The sequence below is a fragment of the Ruditapes philippinarum genome, unplaced genomic scaffold (assembly GCF_026571515.1).
Source record: "Ruditapes philippinarum isolate M1 unplaced genomic scaffold, ASM2657151v2 ctg5756_1_1_1_1, whole genome shotgun sequence".
In the NCBI taxonomy this organism is placed as follows: Eukaryota; Metazoa; Mollusca; class Bivalvia; order Venerida; family Veneridae; genus Ruditapes; species Ruditapes philippinarum.
In genome coordinates this window covers 1-8,707 of record NW_026854539.1, presented here as the reverse complement: position 1 = coordinate 8,707, position 8,707 = coordinate 1, and positions in this window count along the sequence as shown.

Genomic DNA, 8,707 nt, shown 5'->3' with positions numbered 1-8,707 from the left:
TTATGCACATCTTCGGGCCATTATCGCATAATGGCGAGCAGCAACCAAGTATTAACCTCCAGGTAAAAGTAACTGTGAACATTGAAAAAAGGATGAATGATTGACGTACCACACCGGTGAAAACCAATAGAAGAAAACACATTGAATAACCAAGTTCCAAAAGAAAATCAAGTTATAATAATCTAGATTAAAAATCATTAAAAAAAATTGTTTTTTTTTCTCTTGAAAGCCCAATTAGTGATGAAGAAGTAACTGAAAATGGCACCTTTTATACTTTTTACAGATATACGAATATAGCCGATACTATCTCAAACAATTTGAAGATTCTTTTATATGCCCGAAAGAATTTCAGACATATTATGTTATACCCCCTGGCGTCCGTCCGTCTGTTCGTCCGTCCGTCCGTCCATCTGTCCGTCCGTCCGTTAGCAATTTGGTTTCCGGAGCATAACTTAAGTTCCATTTGGCCCACAATATTCAAACTTCATAGGGTGATTGTCCATATTGAGTAGAAGACCCCTATTGATTTGGGGTCAAAAGGTCAAAGGTCAAGGTCACTATGACCTTAAAACTGAAAACAGTTTCCGGAGCATAACTTAAGTTCCATTTGGCCTACAGTGTTCAAACTTCATAGGATGATTGTCCATATTGGGTAGAATAACCCTATTGATTTAAGGGTCACAAGGTTAAAGGTCAAGATCACTATGACCTTAAAACTGAAAACAGTGTCCAGAGCATTACTTAAGTTCCATTTGGCCCACATTGTTCAAATTTCATAGGATGATTGTTCATATTTGGTAGAAGACCCCTATTGATTTTTGGGTCACAAAGTCAAAGGTCAAGGCCACTTTTAACTTAAAACTAAAAACAATTTCCGGAACATAACTTAAATTCTATGTGGCCCACAGTGTTCAAACTTCATAGGATGATTGTCCATATTGGTTAGAAGACCCCTATTGATTTTGGGGTCACAAGGTCAAGGTCACTATTACTTAGAAATTGAAAACAGTTTCTTGAGCATTACTTAAGTTCCATATAGCCCACAATATTCAAATGTCATAGGATGATTGTCCATATTGGGTAGAAGACCCCTATTGATTTTGGGGTCACAAGGTCAAAGGTCAAGGGCACTTTTACGTAAGAATTGAAAACAGTTTCTGGGGCATGACTTAAGTTCCATTTGGACCACAATATTGAAACTTCAAAGGAGGATTGTTATTTGAAGGAGGTAATACTTTATTTTACTCCCATGTCTTACAAATGCTTCATCTTTATTAAAAAAATAATCACTTTCGCGCATATTATGCTCCGCCTAGCGGTGCTCTCGTTTAATTTCATATGAACATCAATTGGCATAATTTCACATACCTATTCTTTGTTGGCTCCATCACATACCTGATTGCGCAAACACCGTATCGGTGGCTCCATCACTGTGACATTTGAATTTATGGAAACATTTAAAAAGAAACATAATGACATTGTGTTAAAGTTCTAGCAACGTCATTCTGAGGGTTTTCGTATTTAAACTGCATCTAAAATGATAAGAAATATGTTCTTCGTGGCAAAGCATTCCTCGATGTTAGAAAAACAAGTATATTCTTAAATAACGAATTTTTTAGCAATTAGAAAAGTTCTACTGATTTACCTTTTCTTACTTATGTCGCATAATTTTATATTCATTACCTTCATTACTTCAAGTGATAAGCATGATAAGCATGTTACATGCTCTTAAACAATTATTCAAATATTCAAATTACATATATTTTTAGAAACTGTGTTTACCTTCTCCCGCTATGTTTTGATTGTGGACTCTCATTAAAACACATTACCAAAAAAGCCACCGTTTAGTATGCGTGTGTTTAGATTGATCGGGTAGATAGTTTCACTTATATTGGTGTTAAATTTGTACATACTGGTACTTTAGAAGCAAGAGTTGTGATTTTGTCTGACTAAGCTTTAAGCTTTTAAGCGCTTATCATAACCTTTTATAGTCATTTGAATAAAGTTAGATATCAAAACTAAATTGCATTTATTTGATTGTACAGTTGTTCCATATTATTATGTGGTTCTGAATACAGGGTTCTTATAACATGAAAGAAATCGACCAGCTGAATATCGGATTGTGCATAAATATTTCGGGAGTACCAGATTTGCCTGTTTATGGAGAACTTTTAAAGATTAAAAAATATACGTTATTGATTTTTTAGGCCAATTTCTTGCTCTTGAATCACAATGTTTCAATAGAAGGAAATCGACCTTGGTTTTAGGGGTTGCCTTCTTCATATAACATATTCATCATGAGTATTGTACATAGGCGAAAAATTACAAATACAATAATTTTTTGTCACTCAAACGATTCATGGATCGAATTGTTTTGGGTGCGAATATAATTCATGCGATTAAAGCTAAATGCGGCATATTTTAAAAAATAATAATCGCAGTTCTAGAACTTTTAAAGCTAACATTTCAGGTTTATATACTCAGCACATGACTAATTCTCATATTGTGTATGAAATCTATATTTACAAATAGACTGAAAAATCCGAAAAATCAAGATTTCAAGATTTAATCAAAACCAAGGCATATAATATGCATAAGGAAATCAATTTGACAAACACATAACATTTGACTAGACTTTACTTTTTGGATAGGATTTGTCTTATACAGAAGTTATCTAAATTGTTTCTATGTAAATACATTCATAAAGTTGAGAAATTTATGACTTACGGGAGAATGAGTTATTTAAATTTTGAAATAATAATTTTGCAGAATAATGCAAGTTTTAATAAAATTGAATGGTCAAAGCTATTCATTAAAGATTCCAATTTATAAATATTAGGATGTTTTGAGAATTTTTAATCAATAAACCTTTTACGAAGAAAGTTGAAAAAGTGACAAGTAATGAAATTCATCCCCAAGAGATTGTTTTGGACATAAATGACATATTCTTTGATTTCTTTCAATATGCAAATGTTTACCTTTCTCTCAAGGTAATAGGTGGTTCATAGTTCTGAATTTACAAAGTATTCTACAGAGATTGAAAGGTAATATATCTAAGTCTTTCTCAAAACAAAAATCTTTCTTATACACACGATAAATTAAACATTTAGAGGATTCATTTATGGTTCCTCTCCGGTTTTGTAAGAACTGGTCTTTCATTCTCTGTTTCACAATAGTTTTAAAACTATTTAAGTTACCAACCTATTGATCACAAAAATAGTTTGATAAGCCAAGCTCATCAAGAGTATTTTTAACAAATGAGATCCAAGGAGAAGTCATGACATTATTAACATGTAAAGAAAGAACTGTATTATACAATATTTTACATATTTTATTTTTTTTGAGATTATCAACTTACTTCAATAACACAATATTCTTGTTTTAACCTGCAGTTCTAGAGGACAAAGTCCTGTTTCCCCATATATCATACAATTAGGCGTAGACCTTTTTAAATTAAGTATGAGTTTACAGAAGCGTAACTGTAGTTGCTCAATAATTTGTACATTCTCTATACCCCAAACCTCACAACCATATAATAAAATAGGTGCAACCGTAGTGTTAAACAAATGCAATCGAACATTTTTACATATGGGTAAAAACAGTTTTCTAGCTTTTTTAATAACAGAAAACATAGCTCTTCTAGCCTGGTCAACAAGTTTTTTTCTTGGCTTTACCAAATTTGCCATTGAAATTAAATAATACACCTAAGTATGCGAAACTTTCTACAGTTTCTAACTGTTTACCATTGTAAGTAAAGTTAAGATTCGGGTTTCTAGGCTTACGTGAACTAAAAACCACTATTTTCGTCTTATCCTCGTTCACATTCAGATCCCATAATTTACAATAATCATACATGGCATTAAGACCATTCTGTAAATCTAATTTGTTTTCAGGTAATAAAATGGTATCATCAGCATACAATAGCAGGTATGATTTTAGGTAAACATCAACAGTATCATCACTAAGACAATTAACAGTTGCACTAGATATAGTAGACAATCCTTGCATACTGGAAGACAGAAACTGGTTTTTTTTAGTTTCAACTTTTCGGCATTTTCTAGTTGGGTGGTTCCAATATTCCTACTTGAATAATGTTGAATCACCCTTAGGATATGTTGCTTGCTTTTTAAATTTGTCTTTTTGACGTCTTATCTGTGATACGCAGGCTTCATAACCTCTGATCCCCTTTCAAAATTCCATTTTATTTAGTTCCGCCCATTGTTTTCTCGTTTAGGGCACACGCTTTTTATTACTTGGGGACCATACGCCGCTTTTCATGGAATGGCACGGAAGTGTCACATTGAAGGTTCCATGATAACCGCCGTATGAACACATCTGCGGATGTTTCTAAATTCAAAATTTTACCATTTCATGTTTAAATGTTGAATTCTGCTTAAGCCGGTGCTAGGGGGCGTGGACGGTAACTTGCACTTTCCAGTACCGTCCATGAACAGGCTCAATCAAACCGAGCCTGCAACATTTTCAATTTTGCCGTGTTGGGCTTTCTTTAGGGATTCTGTATTTATATATCTTAAGTCATTTAAGTATAATGAAAACAATATTGGAGACAAATTTTCTCCTTAGCGTACACCAGTGTTACTACTAAAAAAATCTGACAATTCATTATTAACTTTAACACATGACTTTGCTTTATCATAAATATTATAGATAATCTTTAAACATTTACCGTTTAAACATTTAAGCTATCCAGCTAGCTTACGGAACGTCGGTGGTTCTACTCAGGTGCCCGCTCGTGCCTGAAATAATGAACGGAAGGGTACCTGAGGTCTTCCTCCACCAGTAAAGCTGGAACGCAGCGATATGACCTATACTGTGTCGATGTGACGTAAAACCCAAAACATAACAACAAAAAAACATTTACCGTCAATATTATGCGACAATATCGATCTGTTTTGTGCATCACGGTGTGCAAAAGAATAATTTACTATGACATTACAATGTGGTTAGGTCAGAGACTGGGAAAAGAGTCAAACAAATTGCAAATATTTTTATTTCTCTCAGGTCAAGACATTGAAAACATGAGGTAAATGAATATTAACAAAGTTTCAAGGCTCAATAGAATGCATACAAAAACAATAAGTAAGTATAATATATGTAAAAGTGAGAGCACTTTTAACATACAAAACATGTGCATGTAATAAATTTTACACGTGTAAACACGTGTTAACACGTGCATTTAATTTTCATTATATAAATTTTTCAACAATATCCCTAATAAACATACAGATTTTCTTATATTCAAAATTACTATGATTGTTTATATTCAACTCGACCCTATACCAACTCGGCACGGGTCAACTTGGCCCACTTTACAAAAATATATATAAAACATATTAACTTTGCTTTGCATGTTGTTAAAGTAAAAGAATGATAAGAAATATCTTATTATTAAATATTATACATTGTACTTCTGCCGAAATAAAGTATATTTAGAAGAAAAAAAAAGTTATTTATTTGTCTTTCACATTCGATAAAATTAATATAGATCTAATAAAAATGTGTTTCCTTAGATGCATTTTGTTTGTAAAGTAATATTAAAAAAATATGAAACAAAAACGTGTTTAATTAATATCATTAGCTTCTAATTTATTGCAGGTGGTCACTAATCAATTTTAAATGAATGCATCAATCATAATTATCACCTAAAGTGCTGCAGTAAAATGTGAATTGTGCTTACATGCAATGGCAACACATTCATTGTGATTCAGGTATTTATTTATTTTAAACTAATATACATTTTTATTATATGAGTGTTTTTGATATTGATTTAATATGCCTAGAATCTCAAATTCTGTACATTTGTTTTTCGCATCAAATGTACTTGTATCGAAATCGGTACAAGAATAAAAAGAATGCATTTATTGTCAAAAAAGAAAGAAAAAAATAACGGGTTGAAAATTCAGTTAATGAAAACAATAACTTGAAAGATCAATAACTTATGTCCTCTGAAAATTTTGTGTATAATGACAAACGTCTAGAGGTTGTAAATGATTTCAATTATTTAGGTACAGTTTTTAATTATACTGGTAATTTTGCATTAAACCAGGAACAGCTTGTTGGTAAAGCTTTGAAAGCGTTAACTGTATTACTGATAAACTGTTATAAATATAAACTGAAACCGAAGTTATTGTGCCAGCTTTTTGACTCTTTTGTTGGATCAATCTTAAATTATGCAGCTGAGATTTGGGGCCACAGTAAGTCTAAAGAAATTGAAAGAATACATCTAAAGTTTTGCAAAAGAATATTAAATGTAAATATAAGAACTTTAAATATAGCTGTTTATGGTGAACTGGCTCGTTATCCACTGTATATTGGAAGATATGTTAAGATAATTAAGTACTGGTTTCGCCTACTTGAAACAGATAACATTATTCTTATAGAATTGTATAATTTGTGTCTCAGTGATTGTAATAACGGTAAAAGTAATTGGTTAACTAAGGTAAAAAAAATATTATATCAATATGGTTTCAACTATATTTGGGATGATCCTACTATTGTTTTATACCTTTGTTTAAACAGAGACTGATAGACACTTTTATTCAAAGTTGGCATGTTGATAAGGAGAACAGTGGTGTTTTAACATTGTATACAAACCTTAAGGATACTTTTTTGTATGAGCCATACCTAGATATACTGCCTAGTAACCTAAGGTTGTTTATTAGTAAAGTAAGAATGTCTTCTCATTCCTTACGTATACAAACAGGTAGAGGTACGAATAGGGTTGCTAGAAATGAGCGTTATTGTACATATTGTAATACACAGGACCTTGAAGATGAATACACATGTTATAATAATATTAGAAAAAAATATATTAAACGTTATTATTATATCAACCCAAGTGTAATTAAACTTGTAGAGTTGTTAAATTAAAAAAATAAGATTATTTTGAAAAATCTTGCTTGTTATATTAAACTCGCACTTTCTAATAGAACTTCTATTACTTATAATTAAATACAGTTCGTCCTCTCAAAATATGTATTTGTGATAATGTGCTATTTTCCATTGTGACATCAAATCATATATACTATTTATTTATGTACATGTATATGAATAATGATTATGTACTTATGGTACAAGTCTTGAATCAAGTGTTTGTTCTGTTCTGTTCTATGATTTGGAGCTTGCGATAACGCCAATAAACACCTTTAATGATTGGCTTTAATATGTGTGTATCAATAACGACAAGTGAGAAAATCCAATCACCGTATAAGCGCATTGATTGCTGCCGAAATTCATGTGAACGTGTCATACGTTTTTTTTCTTCTATCAAAAAGAAATACCTTGTATGTGCATTATCTAGTTTAAGTATTAAAGAACAGAACAGAAGTTAAATATGTATAAATTCACTTGCGAAAATTCATGTAAATATAAATATTTTCATATAGACTTATTTCCATCAAAGTAACTTCAATTTGAACGACCCTCTTTTCAATTATCTTTAATTTCAATATATATCATTTTTATACAGATCTTATTTTCGTTAAATTTTCAACAGTATACAAACATTAACTTTTCCAAACAAATCTTATTCATATAAAGATGCAATTTTTTCCCCTTAAAACTTTATTTTTACTTCCGCAAAAATATTATGAATATAGACTGGTAACATTCAATTTCTACATGTATTAATGAGGTGATGTATATCTGATAGACAAGATGAGGTACATGATCAACAAGATGACACTGATGTCTCTGACAGACAAGATGAGTTCCATGATCAACAAGATGACACTGATGTCTCTGACAGACAAGATGACACTGGTGTCTACAATGATTCAGCGCTCCTGACAGACTCATTCAACATACCGCATCGAGAAACTGATGTTAAACAGCCCATATTAGAGGTGCTTCGTCCTATCAATCTTGATGAAACTGTATTAGAAGAGTCTCCAGAAACATTCACCTTGGTTGAAGGAGCTTCACAAAGGAAGAAACCTCTTCTCGTTTCCAGCACAGGATACGCTTATAGTATCAAGGTAAAGTATAAATATATATTATGACAAAATACATTTTGATAAATAAGCATAACGGTTATATTGCTTTATCTCTTTCAACAGAACATAAGTGTCTTGTGTCTAGCTTTACAATAAGAGTATTACATATCTATATAAAATATTGAACGACGCATATATGAAGAAAAAATATATATGTATAACAAAATAATGGATGAACTAATATTTTAAAAAAAAAACCTAAATGCGGTATAGAACAAAGATACGGAGGGTGGATTATAAATCAAATATTGTTTAAACTAGAACAACGATGCAGCATGTAAGTATCATTTATAGCTCTGTTAACGTGTCTTTTTTTAAATAGCGGACCAACAAGACGTCAGTTCTTCGGAGATGCACTAATCGATTGAAAGGTGCCCATTGTCCAGACAGACAGACAGACAGACAGAAAACTTTATTTTCACTCAAGGTATTACAAATACAACATGAGGATATATGCAAATAACATGAATTAAGCAATGTATGGTTCCGGTAGAGATCTGAAATAAAAAAAGGGGGAAAAAGAAGAATATAACCATCATTTATGCATATTCAGTATCATATATCATAAAATCATGGGGGAATTCACCCCATAAATACATAATAGAACTTCATACCCGCATGCTTACTTTACAATAAGTACATATGTACTGAAATAGTAGATAAACAGTGTGAAGCGTCAATTCCACATGTCA